We start from the raw sequence: 20,633 nt of genomic DNA on the forward strand, positions 1-20,633 counted from the left end.
TTGTAACTGAGGACAGACAATGTTATGTGCCATGCGCTTCAGCACTTAGCGGTCCCGTTCTGTGAGCTTGTGTGGCCTACCACTTTGTGGCTGAGCCGTTGTTACTCCTAGACGTTTCCACTTCACAATAACAACACTTACAATTGACTGGACAGCTCTAGCAGGGCAGAAATTTGACAAACTGACTTGTTGGAAAGGAATCCTATGACGGTGCCACGTTGAAAGGCACTGAGCTCTTCAGTAAGGCCATTCTACTTCCAATGTTTGTCTATGGAGAATGCATGGCTGTGTGCTCGATTTTTATACACCTGTCAGCAACGGGTGCGTCTGAAATAGCTGAATCCACTAATTTGAAGGGGTGTCCACATACTTTTGTATATATAGTGTATGTTCAAATACCTACCATATCGTTATCAATGGCACTGTTTAGACACACAGCCAGCCATTGTAGATTACTGTACAATCTGCACCAGTCTAACACATTGATCTATTCATTACTATATTGTAACGATCCAGTAACTCATTGTTACTGTGGTACCATAAATCACTTTAACGCAGTACCTGACGAATTCAGTACATGCACACAGTGCATATTTCATTTTTCACAGACTTGTAATAAATCACAGTTGTAATATAAAACCCCTAATTATCTTTAAAAGTCACAGATAAAGGGTTGATCTTAATAAGTATGGTAATGAGAAGCATGACGTGACACCGAGACTGACAGAATCAACTCCACAAAAAGCATTAGTGCTCAGCCTCTAATTGTCAAAGGCTTTTGGGGGCAGATAGCTACTATAATACATCTTATTATAAAGGCAATGTCTTCTCAAATGTGGTGACCACCACTGATTTAGCCTCTATGCTGTGAGTGTGTCTCCTCCCTCCCAACCTGCGTCCTTCCCTTCTGTGTACTCCCTCCCTTTGTCCCTCCTCCCTCCCTCCGTGTCTCCCTCCCTCCCTCCGTGCCCCCCCCCCCCCTCCGTCCCTCCCTCTCTCCCTGCTGTTTGAGTGAACCCAGAGCCCAGCTCCTGGAGTGATTTGTAGCTCCTCTCCTCCTCATCAATTATAGATGGGGCTGAAAAGTAGAGCTAATTAATGCAATGGGTTGAGGCTGACCCTCGTCAATGATTAACACGAGGCGATAGGCGGTCACTGAGGAGGGGAGAGTGTGGCCCAGGCTGTCTGAAGTCAGTTTCTATCCACACACACAAAGACGACCCCGGACACACACAGACACACATAGCAGATGTTGGAAAAAGGCGAGGCGAGGATGGATGCCTTGCCTAGTTAAGAGAGCGGAACGATCATGTGCTGTGTGGAGCGGTGAGTTAGAGATGGATGAAAAGTGTGAGTGTAAAATAAACGAGTGTCAGCACTTCTTCTAGAACGGCCCGACGGCTTCACACAGGCTCTGAGGCTGCTGCTGCGGTGGCTGTCTGGACCGTGCACAATCTCCATCACACACACACACACACACACACACACACAGTTGGACAATGGATGAAGATACTCCAAACTAAAATGAATCAGATATTGACTGAATTATGACACATAAAACATTTTAATGGCACAGACAAATAATAACAGTTTGGGTATTCAATTTATTATCAGATTTTTAAAAAAATTCTTAGATTATATATACATTTTGTAATGATATGAGGTATTCGTAAAAAATATTTTGTATTAAAATAATGAAAGTTAGATGTGCCTCATTTGCATAAATATAATAGTAGACTATATATAGGGATAGATTAACATAAAGGGGTGGAAAAGGGCTGTTAACCACCAAAAATGTGCTCTGTCCATGCCTACCTGCGCTAACCTGATCTGTCTAGACTGCCGCATTAATTACTGTTGTCACGTTCTGTTGCGTAATTCGACAAATGTGTCAATGGCAGATTACCTTCGGGTTAAAAATCAACGCGATTGGCTCTAGATTACACCTATACTTTACAATGTTTGGAAGGTCAGATATATCACTATAATCTGAGTGTTCATTTTCGGAAGTTACTTTCAGTTCAGCTCATCTAATTTATTAAGTATTTTAACTGTATTAAATTCAATTTGTTCTATTCCACAAAAAAATACAAATAAAATTGTCATTTTTCTTCTCCTTGTGATGTAAGTGTCGGGACGATGCGTTTATTCACTGACGAAGCTTTAGCGTTCTTATAGATGCAACGGAAAGACAATGTATTCCATTGAGCCCATTTCAGCCGTTACCGGGGTGTGTTTGGCAGGTCACTTCCGCGGTAGTAATGTTATCGGGGGAAAAACTACAGGCACGAGCAAGACGGGCACAAGCAGGAGTAAAATGAAAGCAATCAATCCAGTGATGTTTAAGTGGATTTTGCACCCCTCAAACACAGGGAAGTAGAGGGCAAGAAGACTGATCCTCTGGTGGGCTGGGCATGGGCGTCTCCAGACACAAACACACACACACACAGACAGACACACACGCTGGTGTATCATGTGGAGATTTTTGTACTTGTCTTTTCTTCATCTGTCTCTCTCCTTCTCCTCCATACACCTTTCTCCAAACGTGTCTCTATCAGTCATATATCACACCCACTATCCCTTAATACGTCTGTTTCCTCTCTTTTGTCTTTCTCTTGCTGTCTGTCCTCTCCATGACACTTTCTCTCCTCTTCTGTCTCTCTCTCTCTTCCTACATCCATCTATCGATTATCTGTATGTCTGTGCTATGTCTGTATGTCTGTGCTATGTCTGTATGTCTGTGCTATGTCTGTATGTCTGTGCTATGTCTGTATGTCTGTGCTATGTCTGTATGTCTGTGCTATGTCTGTATGTCTGTGCTATGTCTGTATGTCTGTGCTATGTCTGTATGTCTGTGCTATGTCTGTATGTCTGTGCTATGTCTGTATGTCTGTGCTATGTCTGTATGTCTGTGCTATGTCTGTATGTCTGTGCTATGTCTGTATGTCTGTGCTATGTCTGTATGTCTGTGCTATGTCTGTATGTCTGTGCTATGTCTGTATGTCTGTGCTATGTCTGTATGTCTGTGCTATGTCTGTATGTCTGTGCTATGTCTGTATGTCTGTGCTATGTCTGTATGTCTCTGTCTGAATCTGTCTCCATCTCTGCTTTTTCTTCTAGTCCCTTTCAGACATTTCCTCGCTCTCTCTCCTTCTCTAACACCTTTTCTCTTTCTCCCTATCCATCTTCCTCTCTCCTCTCACACTCCTCCTCCCTCTCTCTGTCTTTTAAACAGCAGGGATAGGGTAGGGGAAGAGAGGGGGCAGGCAGAGATAGGTGTTTTAGATTCATGGCGATGCCACTTCATTTGTAATGAGGCGGATTGGCTCTGCTCCACACTGCTCACACACACTTGCTCTGCTCGGCAGTCTCACCTTCCTTCCCTGGGTTGAATTAGTCTTCAGTGGGTAAAGTGTTTGGCCGCCTCTCCACTATTTATACCTCCAAACTCTTCTGCGTACTAAATAGCACCCTATACCTTATACAGTGCAAACATTTGACCACGGCCCATAGGGCTCTGGTCAAAAGTAGTGCACTAAATAGGGAATACGGTTGTTGGGTGAACTATCCCTTCAAAACACAGGTATAATATGAATGATTTCATCAAACTAAGCCAAGCTCGAAGTCCTGAAAAACAGTCTAGTGTATATGAGAGCAAGAGAAGACAAAATAATGAAAAAGCTTTACCACATGATTCCATGTGTGTTATTTAATAGTTTTTGTGTCTTCACTGTTATTCTACAATGTAGAAAGTAGTACAAATAAATAAACCTTGTAATGAGTAGGTGTGTCCAAATGTTTGACTGGTACTGTATGTACAGTGCCTTGCGAAAGTATTCGGCCCCCTTGAACTTTGCGACCTTTTGCCACATTTCAGGCTTCAAACATAAAGATATAAAACTGTATTTTTTTGTGAAGAATCAGCAACAAGTGGGACACAATCATGAAGTGGAACGATATTTCAAACTTTTTTAACAAATCAAAAACTGAAAAATTGGGCGTGCAAAATTATTCAGCCCCTTTACTTTCAGTGCAGCAAACTCTCTCCAGAAGTTCAGTGAGGATCTCTGAATGATCCAATGTTGACCTAAATGACTAATGATGATAAATACAATCCACCTGTGTGTAATCAAGTCTCCGTATAAATGCACCTGCACTGTGATAGTCTCAGAGGTCCGTTAAAAGCGCAGAGAGCATCATGAAGAACAAGGTACACACCAGGCAGGTCCGAGATACTGTTGTGAAGAAGTTTAAAGCCGGATTTGGATACAAAAAGATTTCCCAAGCTTTAAACATCCCAAGGAGCACTGTGCAAGCGATAATATTGAAATGGAAGGAGTATCAGACCACTGCAAATCTACCAAGACCTGGCCGTCCCTCTAAACTTTCAGCTCATACAAGGAGAAGACTGATCAGAGATGCAGCCAAGAGGCCCATGATCACTCTGGATGAACTGCAGAGATCTACAGCTGAGGTGGGAGACTCTGTCCATAGGACAACAATCAGTCTTATATTGCACAAATCTGGCCTTTATGGAAGAGTGGCAAGAAGAAAGCCATTTCTTAAAGATATCCATAAAAAGTGTCGTTTAAAGTTTGCCACAAGCCACCTGGGAGACACACCAAACATGTGGAAGAAGGTGCTCTGGTCAGATGAAACCAAAATTGAACTTTTTGGCAACAATGCAAAACGTTATGTTTGGCATAAAAGCAACACAGCTGAACACACCATCCCCACTGTCAAACATGGTGGTGGCAGCATCATGGTTTGGGCCTGCTTTTCTTCAGCAGGGACAGGGAAGATGGTTAAAATTGATGGGAAGATGGATGGAGCCAAATACAGGACCATTCTGGAAGAAAACCTGATGGAGTCTGCAAAAGACCTGAGACTGGGACGGAGATTTGTCTTCCAACAAGACAATGATCCAAAACATAAAGCAAAATCTACAATGGAATGGTTCAAAAATAAACATTTCCAGGTGTTAGAATGGCCAAGTCAAAGTCCAGACCTGAATCCAATCGAGAATCTGTGGAAAGAACTGAAAACTGCTGTTCACAAATGCACTCCATCCAACCTCACTGAGCTCGAGCTGTTTTGCAAGGAGGAATGGGAAAAAATGTCAGTCTCTCGATGTGCAAAACTGATAGAGACATACCCCAAGCGACTTACAGCTGTAATCACAGCAAAAGGTGGCGCTACACAGTATTAACTTAAGGGGGCTGAATAATTTTGCACGCCCAATTTTTAAGTTTTTGATTTGTTAAAAAAGTTTGAAATATCCAATAAATGTCGTTCCACTTCATGATTGTGTCCCACTTGTTGTTGATTCTTCACAAAAAATACAGTTTTATATCTTTATGTTTGAAGCCTGAAATGTGGCAAAAGGTCGCAAAGTTCAAGGGGGCCGAATACTTTCGCAAGGCACTGTATGTACAGTGGGGCAAAAAAGTATTTAGTCAGCCACCAATTGTTCAAGTTCTCCCACTTAAAAAGATGAGAGGCCTGTAATTTTCAAAACAACCACGAACAGGTACCCAAAACAACAACGAACAGGTACGCAAAACAACCACAAACAGGTCCCCAAAACAACCACAAATAGGTACCCAAAACAACCACGAACAGGTACCCAAAACAACCACGAACAGGTACCCAAAACAACCATGAACAGGTACCCAAAACAACCACGAACAGGTACCCAAAACAACCATGAACAGGTACCCAAAACAACAACGAACAGGTATGCAAAACAACCCAAAAGTACCCAAAACAACCACAAACAGGTACCCAAAACAACCCAAAAGTACCCCAAAACAACCACGAACAGGTACCCAAAACAACCACAAACAGGTACCTGAAACAACCACGAACAGGTACCCGAAACAACCCCAAAGTACCCCAAAACAACCATAACCAACCATAAACGGATACCCAAAAGTACCCAAAACAACCACAAAGAATCACAATGTGATAATAGTGGGGTGCCCAGTAGCCTAGCGGTTGGGCCAGTAAATTAAAGGTTGCTGGTTCAAATCCCCGGGTCGACTGTGTGAAAAATCTGCGGTCTGGTTGTTTTTGGCCACTGTTTTAGATGCTTTGTTGTTTGGGGTACCTGTTTGTGGTTGTTTTGGGTACTTTGATTTTTTTTGTTTGTCATTGTTTTGGGTGCCTGTTTGGGGTGATTAGTAGGACCTGGCCAGGGTGCAGAATCATTATTTTGGGTGCCTGTCTGGGGTGATTAGTAGGACCTGGCCAGGGTGCAGAATCATTGTTTTGGGTGCCTGTCTGGGGTGATTAGTAGGACCTGGCCAGGGTGCAGAATCATTGTTTTGGGTGCCTGTCTGGGGTGATTAGTAGGACCTGGCCAGGGTGCAGAATCATTGTTTTGGGTGCTTGTCTGGGGTGATTAGTAGGACCTGGCCAGGGTGCAGAATCATTGTTTTGGGTGCCTGTTTGGGGTGATTAGTAGGACCTGGCCAGGGTGCAGAATCATTGTTTTGGGTGCCTGTCTGGGGTGATTAGTAGGACCTGGCCAGGGTGCAGAATCATTGTTTTGGGTGCCTGTCTGGGGTGATTAGTAGGACCTGGCCAGGGTGCAGAATCAGAATACCTTTTTATTCTCTATGAAATGAGGGACTTTTATTTTAGCAGCTTTATCTGAACTAGTGACTCTTGTACATAACTCTCTGGGGATTGAACCTGTGTTTTCTGTGTGACTCACAAGAGCAAGGGAACTCATCAAGCAAGGGAATTCATCAAGCAAGTTCGGCCGACCCCCCTCTACATTCAGTATTTTGTGTTAATTCAAACAACCATTTGATTTATGAACCTGAGTGGCTGTGATCATGACTTGCCTTACCAGTTGTGGAACCGCGACAGACTTTAGCGAACATTGTGCAGTGTTCAGTTGCCCTTTAGGAACATGGAGACTAGACAGGACTGTGGACTGTGGACATGGCTCTACCAGACAGAAGCAGTGTTCATTAGCCAGGGCTGATGGGGGTTTGGTAGGGGGTTGTAGGTGCCTCAGGTGTTCCAGTGTTCCACAGGGCCCTAATGAATCTGACAAGCTGTCAGTCTGTCCTCGGTCCTGCTCAGAGTAACTGACAGGGCCAAACCTAGTGTCACACTCACACACTAATAAGTACTGTGTTGTATCTCCTGGCACATATAGTTAAATGTTTAGGGTTGGTTTCCGGCTTCCGTGTCTTGAAAAGCAACACACACACACACCCATGCTACTTCATACATACACTTATCCCCTAAAACACACTGAAACTCTGAATGTTCTCTTTCCCACTCCATAGTGGCGCCCATGACAGAGGACCTGCTGGAGGAGCAGTCGGAGGTGTTGGCCAAACTGGGCACGTCAGCCGAGGGTGCCCACCTCCGCGCTCGCATGCAGAGTGCCTGTCTGCTCTCAGACATGGAGTCCTTTAAGGTGAGGACACTCACACACCCACACCCTGACAACTAGACAACTCCTCACACACCCACACTGACAACTAGACCGACAATACAGTACACACACCCTGACATTAACGCTGGCACACACACACACACACACACACACACACACACACACACACACACACACACACACACACACACACACACACACACACACACACACACACACAGAGGCACACAAACACACACACTCACTGCCACCCAGACTGGGTGAGTGGCACAGGAGCCTATTAGTGGTCTCAGGCCTCTCGGTCAGTCAGTGTGTCAGACTGGGGGGGCGTTTGATTAGATTCTCACAATCTCCCTCATCTCTCACAGTGGCACAGTGGAGGGCATGCTAATTGTGTTATCAATATCAATGAAATGCTTCGTATTAGATATTATGTTGGGTGTGCAATTGAAAATTTAATTGAGGTCTTATTTAGCTGATGTACTGTAGCGATGTCTGTTTTAGTACTAAATGCACTTAAAATAATTTCATTTTGGAAGTATCTCTATGTGAAGCCTCCATAGTGTTGAATAATAGTGGTTGATGTTATGTCAGTAACAGTATTAGGATTAATATATCTTACAATTTACTAGACACTCTTATCCAGAGCGACTTGCATTAGTGAGTGTATGCATTTAGGTACTTTTTCATACTGGTACCCCGTGGGAATCGAAGGCATTGCAAGCACCATGCTCTATCAACTGAGCCACACGGGACCTAGAAAACTCAACACATACCGTACCAGTAAAAAATGTAAACACCTACTCATTCAAGGGTTTTTCTTTATTTTTACTATTTTCTACATTGTAGCATAATAGTGAAGACATCAAAACTATAAAATGACACATATGGAATCATGTAGTAACCAAAAAAGTGTAAAACAAATCCAAATATATTTGAGATTCTTCAAAGTAGCCACGCTTTGCGTTGATGACAGGTTTGCACATTCTTGGCATTTTCTCAACCAGTTTCATGAGGTAGTCACTTGGAATGCATTTCAGGTGTGCCTTGTTAAAAGTGAATTTGTGGAATTTCTTTCCTTCATGCATTTGAGCCAATCAGTTATGTTGTGACAAGGTAGAGGTGTTATACAGAGTATTGCCCTATTTGGTAAAAGACCAAGTCCATATATTATGTCAAGAACATATCAAATAAGCAAAGAGAAATGACAGTCCATCATTACTTTAAGACATGAAGGTCAGTCGATGCGTAAAATTAAGAACGTTGAACGTTTCTTCATGTGCAGTCTCAAAAACCATCAAGCGCTATGATGAAACTGGCTCTCATGAGGACCGCCACAGGAAAGGAAGACCCAGAGTTACCTCTGCTGCAGAGGATTAGTTCATTAGAGTTACCAGCCTCAGAAATTGCAGCCAAAATAAATGCTTCACAGTATTCAAGTAACAGACACATCTCAACATCAACTGTTCAGAGGAGACTGTGTGAATCAGGCATTCATGGTCAAATTGCTGCAAAGAAACCACTACTAAAGGACACCAATAAGAAGAAGAGACTTGCTTGGGCCAAGAAATACAAGCTATGGACATTAGACTGTTGGAAATCTGTCCTTTGGTCTGATGAGCCCGAATTTTAGATTTTTGGTTCCAACCGCTGTGTCTTTGTGAGACGCAGAGTAGGTGAACAAATTATCTACGCATGTGTGGTTCCCACGTAAAGCATGGAGGAGGAGGTGTGATGGTGTGGGGGTGCTTTGCTGGTGACACTTAACCAGCATGGCTACCACAGCATTCTGCAGCGATACACCATCCCATCTGGTTTGTGATTAGTGAGACTATAAATGCTTAGTGAGACTATAATTTGTTTTTCAACAGGACAATCACCCAAAACACACCTCTAGGCTATGTAAAGGCTATTTGATCAAGAAGAAAAGTGATGGAGTGCTGCATCAGATAACCTGGCCTCCATAATCAGCAAACCTCAACCCAATTGAGATTGTTTGGGATTAGTTGGACCGCATAGTGAAGGAAAAGCAGCCAACAAGTTCTCAGTATATGTGGGAACTCCTTCAAGATGGTTGGGAAAGCATTCCTCATGAAGCTTGTTGAGAGAATGCCAAGAGTGTGCAAATCTATCATCAAGGCAAAGGGTGCCTACTCATAAAATAATTTTTGATTTGTTTAACACTTTTTTTGGTTACTACATGATTCCATATGTGTTATTTCATAGTTTTGATGTCTTCACTATTATCCTACAAAACCCTTGAATGAGTAGGTGTGTCCAAACTTTTGACTGGTACTGAAAATGCTTTTGAAGATTAAAGTCAATGTCCTTCCTTTGTCATGAGGACAAATCTACAAAACAGCTCTTTACAATCCCACTATGTATGCATCTTGAATGAATTTAGCCAAGTTACATTTAATAGCTCCCTTAAAGTTATAGAAACAGGCCAACAAAAGCTGAATTAATCTCTGTTGTCACCATACCACATTTTTCTGCTGAGTAGCATTCAGCCTCACCTGCTAACTTGCTGTTGGACCCAAGAGGTTCGAAACATCAGGTCACCATCTTTAAACGTCTCTGATGGGACTTCCGGCTCCACCCCCTTTGTTCCCAACGGTAACAAACGCTGACAAATAGTTATTCCGTTGGAGGGGCACAGTCAACTTTTTGTCGCATTACCCCGGTCTGTTTTTAACTGGCCCACTAAATGCTCTACTTTGGAGTATGTTCTGCTCAACCTCTTCTTCTTCTGTCCTCTCTGAGCTCCAACAACAGCTGACAAGAGAGGGAGGAAGGGAGGGAGGTTATAAACTAGAGGAAGAAGAATGTTGTGTACTCAGGTATGGCGATTAGTTGAGTTAGAATGGCCTCTAAATTTAGTGTGAGCTGTCTCGGGGCCGGGGCCAACCGGCTCTGTGTGCAATTGTGCTTAGCCAAGCATAATCTGGCATTTTAGCTTTAATTATCCCAGTCCCTGCCGGGGCAGAGCAGGGAGGATGGACCGCTGATGAATGGTGGGTAATATGACAGCCATGCAGCACATACCAGCCCCCTCCTCAACTCAATGTGTATGTATACAAACACACACGCGTCACATGCCCACACAAACACAGACACATACTTCTTCCGCAGGGGGACAGCAGCAGAGGAGAAGCCTCCTGTCTGTCTGTGTCTCTGTTTGTCCTGTCCTGGCCCCCCAGGCTACTGAGGAGAGCTCCTGTCTCAGTTATTCATGTTTTAACCTCATTGTCATCAATCCATCTACTGTTGCTTCACTTAAATTGAGTGGTCTCCTCTGTACCAAACTTATAGTGACTTCAGAAAGTATTCACACCGCTTGACTTGTTCCACATTTTGTTGTGTTACAGCCTTATTTTAAAATGTATTAAGTTGAGATTTTGTGTCACTGGCCTACACACAATTCATTCCCCATAATGCCAAAGTGGAATTATGTTTTTAGAATTTTTTACAAACTAATACAAAATAAAAACCTGAAATGTCTTGACTCAATAAGTATCCTAAAAAGTCAAATAAGTTGCATGGGCATTAAAACACATTACGGAGTACCACTTTCCATATTTTCAAGCATAGTGGTGGCTGCATCATGTTATGGGTATGCTTGTAATCATTAAGGACTAGATCGTTTTTCAGGATAAAAACCTGGTTGTCTGCTTTTTCATCAGACACAGAGATTAATGAACCTTTCAGCAGGACAATAACCTAAAACACAAGTCCAAATCTACACTGTAGTTGCTTACCAAGAACACAGTGAATGTTACTGAGTGGCCAAGTTACAGTTTTGACTTAAATCTACTTAAAAATCTAAGGCAAGACCTAAGAATTGATTGTCTAGCAATGATCAACCACCAATTTGACAGAGCTTGAAGAATTGTGAAGAATATAATGGGCAAATGTTGCACAATCCAAAGCTCTTAGAGACTTACCCAGTAAGACTGACAGCTGTAATCGCTGCCAAAGGTTCTTCTACAAAGTATTGACTCTGGGGTGTGAAAACTTATATAAATGAGATGTTTCTGGATTTCATTTTCAGTAAATGTGCATTACATTTCAAAAAACATCTTTTCACTTTGTCATTATGGTTATTGTGTGTCGATGGGTAAGAAGAAAACAAATATTTAATCAATTTTGAATTCAGGCTGTAACCCAACAAAAATATGGAATACATCTAGGGGTATGAATACTTTCTGAAGGCACTGTATTGACTGTGTAGAGCTCAGAAACATAATGAAACATTGACATGCCTGCCTGTGTCTGATTCTGTGTCAGGCAGCGAATCCGGGCTGTACCCTGGAGGACTTTGTGCGGTGGTACTCCCCCAGGGACTACTTTGAGGAGGAGGTGGTGGACGAGAGCGGGGACACGGTGGTCAGGGGCGATCTGAGTGCCAGGATGAAGATCCCGGGAAACATGTGGATGGAGGCGTGGGCCACAGCCAAGACCACCCCTGCTCGCAGACAGGGACGCCTGTTTGACGACACCAAGGAAGCTGAGAAGGTATGGACATAGGAGCATTTAGAATAGTACTGTCCATTGTAACTTAATGAACAGAGAAAGCATTGTCTAGTAGGCTGAGAAGGTAGGCATCGATGAGCACCGATCAGAAGTAGGATTCACTATATATTTTACCTCTTGGGGATGTCATTCGAAAACATAATGAACAGGCAGTTAACCCACTGTTCCTAGGCCGTCATTGAAAATAAGAATTTGTTCTTAACTGACTTGCCTAGTTAAATAAAGGTAAAATAAATATAAATAAATAAATAAAGACTCGGTCTCAACCTTTAAGTCTGACTCATCTCTTCAGTGGGTCATACAGTATGATTGATTGAGTATAGTCTGGCCCAGGAGTGTGAAGGTGAACGTAAAGGCTCTGGAGCAACGAACCTCCCTTCCTGTCTCTGCCTGGCCGCTTCCACTCTTTCCACTGGGATTCTCTGCCGCTAACCCTATTACAGGGGCTGAGTCACTGGCTTACTGGTGCTCTTTCATGCCGTCCCTAGGAGGGGTCACTTGAGTGGGTTGAGTCACTGATGTGTTCTTCCTGTCTGGGTTGACGCCCCCCCTTGGGTTGTGCCGTGGCGGAGATCTTTGTGGGCTATACTCGGCCTTGTCTCAGGATGGTAAGTTGGTGGTTGAAGATATCCCTCTAGTGGTGTGGGGGCTGTGCTTTGGAAAAGTGGGTGGGGTTATATCCTTCCTGTTTGGCCCTGTCCGGGGGTATCATCGGATGGGCCACAGTGTCTCCTGACCCCTCTTGTCTCAGCCTCCAGTATTTATGCTGCAGTAGTTTATGTGTCGAGGGGCTAGGGTCAGTTTGTTATATCTGGAGTACTTCTCCTGTCTTATCCGGTGTCCTGTGTGAATTTAAGTATGCTCTCTCTTTCTTTCTTTCTCTCTCTCTCGGAGGACCTGAGCCCTAGTACCATGCCTCAGGACTACCTGGCATGATGACTCCTTGCTGTCCCCAGTCCACCTGGCCGTGCTGCTGCTCCAGTTTCAACTGTTCTGCCTGCGGCTATGGAATGTTCACCGGATGTGATACCTGTCCCAGACCTGCTGTTTTCAACTCTCTAGAGACAGCAGGAGTGGTAGAGATACTCTTAATGATCGGCTATGAAAAGCCAACTGACATTTACTCCTGAGGTGCTGACTTGCTGCACCCTCAACAACTACTGTGATTATTATTATTTGACCATGCTGGTCATTTATGAACATTTGAACATCTTGGCCATGTTCTGTTATAATCTCCACCCGGCACAGCCAGAAGAGGACTGGCCACCCCTCATAGCCTGGTTCCTCTCTATGTTTCTTCCTAGGTTTTGGCCTTTCTAGGGAGTTTTTCCTAGCCACCGTGCTTCTACACCTGCATTGCTTACTGTTTGGGGTTTTAGGCTGAGTTTCTGTACAGCACTTTGAGATATCAGCTGATGTACGAAGGGCTATATAAATTAATTTGATTTGATTTGGATGAAGTTGCCCCTCAATATTGACTTGAGTTCAGTTTGGTGTTTTTCCCACCAAGGATTTGGGGAGGATAAACTGAGTTTGCGATTTTTCCAACAAAGTTTAGGATTTGGGGAAGATAAGCTGTGTTTGGGGAGGAAAAGCTCCAAACTCCTTGCTCCAGCCAAACGCTATGCCATGCCCACTGATGTTAGTTTTCTCTGCAATGAGTCTGGATTTGAGTACCTCCCTGACGATTTCTAGAATACAAACACATTCTAACCGTTTTGATTGGTCCCAGAAACCGATGGGTTGGACCAGAGCCAGAACACACGTGGGTAAAGCGGCGTTTTGACATTTGTCATTGGTTTTGATACTTTGATTGGTTAGAGATGATCCAATCGCTGATGAATTTGTTTTGTACCACACCCCTAATTTTGACATCACCACAAATGACTTCAACGATTGCAGTCTCAGACGGAAGTATGTAGTGAACTTAGAGCAGCAGATGAATTCACTTTGAGTTGTCAGGCAGTAGAATTTGGGTAGGATAAGTTCAGTTTGGATTTTTCCCCCCCAAGGTTAGGGTTTGGGTAGGATAAGTTCAGTTTGGATTTTTCCCCCCCAAGGTTAGGGTTTGGGTAGGATGAGCTGTGCCTAAGGGCAGCTTCTATCCAAAGCCATTGTGCATTGTCAATCACTGACTATCATTTAAACGTCAACTGCACTTCCTGATTTGGCCTTGTTTTTCCATCAAAGCTCATTAAGAAATGCTAGCGGCCATGACAGAAGGCAAACAAGGTTTGTCTTGGGGGTGTGGTTTGATGTGGGTGTTTCTTGGGTGTGTCTTTGCCATTCAATCACAACAAACAAGGACCATAGTCAGCCAGTTCGTGTTGAAACATTATTGAATGAAAGCTGGTAGCGTGCATCAAGCATGTCATCGGGTTTGATTGATTATAAGCTAGTTAGCTAACATCAGGAATCAAACTTGTCTTCAGGTGCAACGTTAGCTATGCAAATCTTCTTCTCACATAACGTGTTACGTAGAGGCTATGTATTTAACTAGTTACGTCACAGTATCATTGGCTATGCTGCTATGATACTAAACTATCACTGGGCCATGCAAAGCGAACTCACCCAGTCTTTTCCCAGAAAGCTCGGTGCCACCACGTGTTAATAGGCAAAAAGGGGCATGAATTGCTGACATAACTGTAATCCAAACACAACCTTTTTCATGTACTCATTGTGATGCACTCAGGTTACAAATTCCATTTTAGACAAAACTGACTGACTTTGTAGTACATTTTTACATTAGAATAAATGTTTCTGACTCATATTGATGCCACAGGCCGTTTTTTCAAAGGGATTTGTTGTTTTTTAGGGGCAATCATCTTTTTATGTCACTAGGTGAAAAAGGCTTCTGACTGTGACAGGTAATACTTTTCCATTTTGAGCTGCTCGACTGAGACTCAGTGAATGTCAGCCTCGCCTGTCCTGAAGCTCAGGGCTGCCAGCTCAGAGAACTGACCCCTCCCAGGTTCACTACACACTCTGCCTGTTTGTCCCTGTTTCAGCCAATCACCACGCAGCGCTGGTAGAAGTAGGTCAGAACACAAGGTGTCCCTGCTATGAGACACACACACACACACACACACAGGTGTCCCTCCCCTCCCTGCCACGGGTACCCTCGCTGAGAGTTTAAACTGAGTTCAGGGGAACCTTGCTGGGCCTTGGAAGGTCGGTCATCATCTAGCCTATAGCACTGCGTCCTTCATCCGCCTGCCGCCAGCCAGCCGGCTCTTTTGGGTCCAGGTGCACCGATTTAGTTTGGAATTCATTTTCTGATTGACACTTTTTTGCTGCTCCACTAAGTTGTCCTCTTAGGCAGGTAGACGACAGGAGGGCTTCTGTATTCCACACTCCTCTGATTGCAGTCAAGTTCATCACCACAAGGAAGTCACTCTGCGACATCTTAAGAGTGCGACACTGTGCCGTTTGTTCTATCCCAGTGCAACAGAGCCTGAATGGTTGTGTGTCATTAGGGTATACCAAATCAGATTGCATTTCTGGAATCTCATTACCGACTCACACAAAAAATAACGAATGACCCTGCGTTGGATTAAGAGCAGTATCCTTAAAATGCAGAGTTGCCTCTAACCAACACATTTGACCCTTGGTCAAGCCCCGCCTCCCTTTTTTACTGTTGCAACCTCAGACAACATTTTCCCGGGAAGCCCAATTCTCCCTTCTAACCACTGACGAAATCCTGTGGTTTTAATACATAATGAAATTAAATACAGACTACTTTTTGTTTTAATAAAAATTGTTGTTTAATTTATTTGCGCGAAAGAAAAACAATTGATAAACCGCAAAACAAATAAATATGTAAACGGTATGCATGCTGGAAGCACAAGGGCTCATATGAAAACCACACCAAGAAAAAACGATATACAATTCTTAAGTATACAAAAATAAATAAGGTTTGTTAAAACAGATAATAAAACCTCCTAATTATAAATGTACGACATCAGATACGGCTAAACTTCAGACTGGGGACAAGACAACGTCGTAGTTAAATTGTATAATTTAAATGAGATTTAGGTAAAAAAAGGGATTGCTTATCAGGAGATGCTCTGGTATGTTATAATGGACTGTTGTCATGATGTTGGCCTGGGGGTAGGTTTATGACAGTCATAAATACCTCTCCCCCCCATAAACTCTACAGTGGAAAATCTGCACATTGTAGTTATCGGATTCACATGGAATTGTTGTTCAATTTAAATGTTTGAATATAAAATTATTGGTGAAAAGAGTAAATGTAATTTTAGCTTCCAAATGAGAGATTTGGGTTTTCATAAGGATAGGGCTCTGCTCAATCAATGGCCCGCCCCTGTGTAGAGACATGGGTTATAAAACGTGGGCTAGGAAAGAACAGACAGAGTATCCCGTCTACCAAACAACGACGTTACTACAACGTATCCAATTTACCAGCAGATACATTCTTCAAAGGCCTTCCATCTACCACCAACCTACTGAAACGCAGCTCAGAGTAAATATTTATTGCATTTTCCTTTTCCAAATGGGCAGTAATTTAGAATGCATAAGATACTGTATTTACGATGGAGACATCGCTTCTCCCTTTGTTCCTCAAGTCTTCCCGCTCTTTCACTCAAACCCAGCCCCTTTTTCTTTGTCATATCTGTTCCGCCCGCTAGGGATGTTTTCCTTTATGACTTCATTTGTAATCAAGGTATGATTCATTCTGTGTATATGTAATTCTGTGTGATTAGTTAGGTATTTAGTAAATAAATAATTAAACCCAATTTTGTATTGCTGATTCAACTTGTTAGCCAGGGTTTGTGAAGATATCCAAGAATTTACAACTTTCAGATGAGACTAAAATAATAAGGTGACGATTAATATGGACTGCTATTTATGTAAAATATTACTAGGTCTTTAAGAGTTTATTCGGAAGATAACTGCTCTATAAATATTATTTTGTGGTGCCCCGACTTTCTATTTAATTACATTTACATGATTAGCTCAATCAGGTAATATTAATTACAGAGAAATTATTTTATAGAATAGCATGTCATATCACTTAATCCGGCATAGCCAAAGACACGACATTGTCATTACAATTGCTTCACGGGAACCTGGTAAAATGAAGGTTAAAGTGTGGCTAGCCACTGGATGGCTCTGAATGCACTGTCAGCATTCAGCCAAAGTTACTAACCACTTTTGGATCTAACTAGTGCTCTGAAATCGCATTCTGATGTCGACAGCAGACTAGAGTTGTATTCATAACATGACAAAATTGCTAGCTAGCTAACATTTTGAAAAAGCTAGTTATATTAACTGGCTAGCTAGCATTAGCAACGTTGGGTGGTCAAGAGCTAGCAAACAATATAACAAAAGTATAGGCTCTGCATTTTAAACAACCACAGCAGGAAGTACCCCTGTGGCACTGTTCAATTATTTAGCCATTTGTTTTTGGATGAAAACTCTTAATTTTTGTAATGCCTTTGATGTGTTTCAAACGTGAGCTTGTCCGAGGTGTTGGACTCGATGACAGTTGCTATCCATTCAAGAGCTGCGATTAGTTGTCCGTAATTATGGAGCGGGGCTTAGCGATGGGTCAGTTGCATTTATATGGCAGGCAGCCTCTATAAGTCAAAAGAAGCGGATGAACCAGTTACATTAAAGAGCAATGCCTTTTGAAATGTCAAGTACCTTGCCCTGACAACCTCTGCCATCATAATGGCTGTAAGCGAGTGAGTGTTTGTTTTCTATATTCCTCCTCTCCCCTAGGTGCTGCACTACTTGGCAGTACAGAAGCCAGCAGACCTGACCTGCCATCCCCTGCCTTGCATCCTCCACGCTGCAATCCTCAAGGAAAAGGAGGAGGGTGGGTGACAGCTGCTGAATATCTCTCTCCCTCTTTCCCCATGTCCATCTTCCTCTCTCTTTTTCGGTCACTCTCTCGCTCTCTCTCATTCACTCATTCTCTCCATCCTGTCCAGAGTCCGAAGAGGACATCCTATCTGCAAGAAAGGCCATCCAACAGGCCACCTCTCATGCCGGTAAGCTGCTGCGCCACCCCAGCCCAGACTACAAGAAACTGGAGGTGAGTGGCAAGTTGATATGCCTTTCCAATCCTGCACCCCAAACCCCTACCACCCACCCCAGTGCTAAGTGACTGTATTTGTCTCCAACAGGATGTGATCAGCCAGCTGATTGCGGTGGAGATGGTCATTGCCCGCTCCCGCTCTCTGAAGTCTAAGTTTGGTATCGGGAAGGCAGAACAGGGCAAAGACGCAGAGGATCTGGAGAGGTACAGTAGGATACAACAGCATGCCCTGAGAGAAATAATGTAATGTTAACCAGTATGGCCAGAGACCTCTGCAGAGATACAAAAATACCTGTAGATTTTAAGTAAATCTATCCAACTGCTTCAAACCTATCAATTTCTATTCAGGTTAGCCCATTTGAGATATCTTTTTAGCAAGTTAGACCTATCAAAAACATGAATTGCTTAAGTGTTATTGACAGGTATGCAGACAGTGCTCTTAAGGTATTGGTAAGAGAACTCCCCTGTAGTTTCTCTACAGCCCATAGAACCAGCCAACATATTTTAACCATCCCTCCATGGCACCAATCCTCGGTTGTGTCCTCCCATGTGTACCTTCCGTCATTCTCTCTTCATTAATATGAAAATAGGATCCAAAATAGAATCAATTTTTTTTTTCATATACACATGGTGTACCCGGTGCAATGAAATGCTTACTTGCAGGTACACCTCTCAACTATGTGACAACAATAAGAATACAAATAAGTTACAAAAATTAAGAATAAACATTTAAATGGAATAAAATTATCACAAACTATCACACGCCTGCTCTCATTTCATCATACACCCTGCTCGGAGGGGCATGTGTAGGAATGCTAACCCTTACCGAAAAAAAAACAGGCTTCTGTCAGACAGTTGTGGCAATTCTTTGGCCAATTTGCTGAACAATCTCATATTTTCACATAAAATTTTGTTTTGTTGTGCCAATTTTGCCGCAAACTCATTATGAATATGAAAATTAGATATGTTTTTTGCTTACTTTGTGTATTAACAACATTTTGATGTACAGTTGAAGTCGGAGGTTTACCTACACTTAGGTTGGAGTCATCAAAACTAGTTTTTCAACCACTCCACAAATTTCTTGTTAACAAACTATAGTTTTGGCAAATTGTGCATGACACAAGTAATTTTTCCAAAAATTATTTACAGACAGATTATTTCACTTATAATTCACTGTATCACAATTCCAGTGGTTCAGAAGTTTACATACACTAAGTTTACTGTGCCTTTTAAACAGCTTGGAAAATTCCAGATAATGATGTCATGGCTTTAGAAGCTTCTGATAGGCTAATTGATATAATTTGAGTCAATTGGAGGTGTACCTGTGGATGTATTTCAAGGCCTAACTTCAAACTCAGTTCGCCTTTGCTTGACATCATGGGAAAATCAAAAAGAAATCAGGCAAGACCTCCGAAAAAAATTGTAGACCTCTACAACTCTGCTTCATCCTTGGGAGAAATTTCCAAATGCTTGGAAGGTACCATGTTCATCTGTACAAACAATAGTATGCAAGTACGAACACCATGGGACCACACAGCGTCATACCACTCATGAAGGAGACACGTTCTGTCTCATGGAGATGAACGTACTTTAGTGCGAAAAGTGCAAATCAATCCCAGAACAATAGCAAAGGACCCTGTGAAGATAATGGAGGAAACGGGTACAAAAGTATCTATATCCACAGTAAAATGAGTCCTATATTGACAAGGAAGAAGCCACTGCTGCAAAACCGCCATAAAAAAATCCAGACTACGGTTTACAACTGCACATGGGGACAAAGATCGTACTTTTTGGAGAAATGTCCTCTGCTCTGATGAAACAAAAATATGACTGTTTGGTCATAATGACCATCGTTATGTTTGGAAGAAAAAGGGGGAGGCTTGCAAGCCAAAGAACCCCATCGCAACCGTGAAGCACGGGGGTGGCAGCATCATGTTGTGGGGGTGCTTTGCTGCAGGAAGGACTGATGCACATCACAAAATAGATGGCATCATGAGGTAGGAAAATGATGTGGATATATTGATGCAACATCTCAAGACATCAGTCAGGAAGTTAAAGCTTGGTCGCAAATGGGTCTTCCAAATGAACAATGGCCCTAAGCATACTGCCAAAGTTGTGGCAAAATTGCTTAAGGACATCAAAGTCAAGGTATTGGAGTGGCCATCACAAAGCCCTGACCTCAATCCCATAGAAAATGTGTTGGCAGAACTGAAAAAGCGTGTGTGAGCAAGGAGGTCTACAAACCTGACTCAGTTACACCAGCTCTGTCAGGAGGAATGAGCCAAAATTCATCCAACTTATTGTGGGAGCTTTTGGAAGGCTACCCAAAATGTTTGACCAAATGAAACAATTTAAAGGCAATGCTACCAAATACTAATTAAGTGTATGTAAACTTCTGGCCCACTGGGAATGTGATGAAAGAAATAAAAGCTAAATAAATCATTCTCTCTTCTATTATTCTGACATTTCACATTCTTAAATAAAGTGGTGATCCTAACTGACCTAAGACATCATTTTTACTAGGATTAAATGTTAAAATTGCACCTATGTTTGTGTTGCTTCACAGACCCCGCTGTTCCATAAGGTGTATTTTTATCTGTTTTTTTTATCTGATTCCAC

The 20,633-nt window shown here is 42.6% G+C and overlaps 1 pseudogene; it reads left to right on the forward strand.

Annotated features, from left to right (window-relative positions):
* The window catches only part of LOC139380125 (rab3 GTPase-activating protein catalytic subunit-like), a 67,886-nt pseudogene that overhangs the window by 24,545 nt on the left and 22,708 nt on the right, over positions 1-20,633 (forward strand).

This window comes from Oncorhynchus clarkii, chromosome 22, assembly GCF_045791955.1.
Source record: "Oncorhynchus clarkii lewisi isolate Uvic-CL-2024 chromosome 22, UVic_Ocla_1.0, whole genome shotgun sequence".
NCBI lineage: Eukaryota > Metazoa > Chordata > Actinopteri > Salmoniformes > Salmonidae > Oncorhynchus > Oncorhynchus clarkii.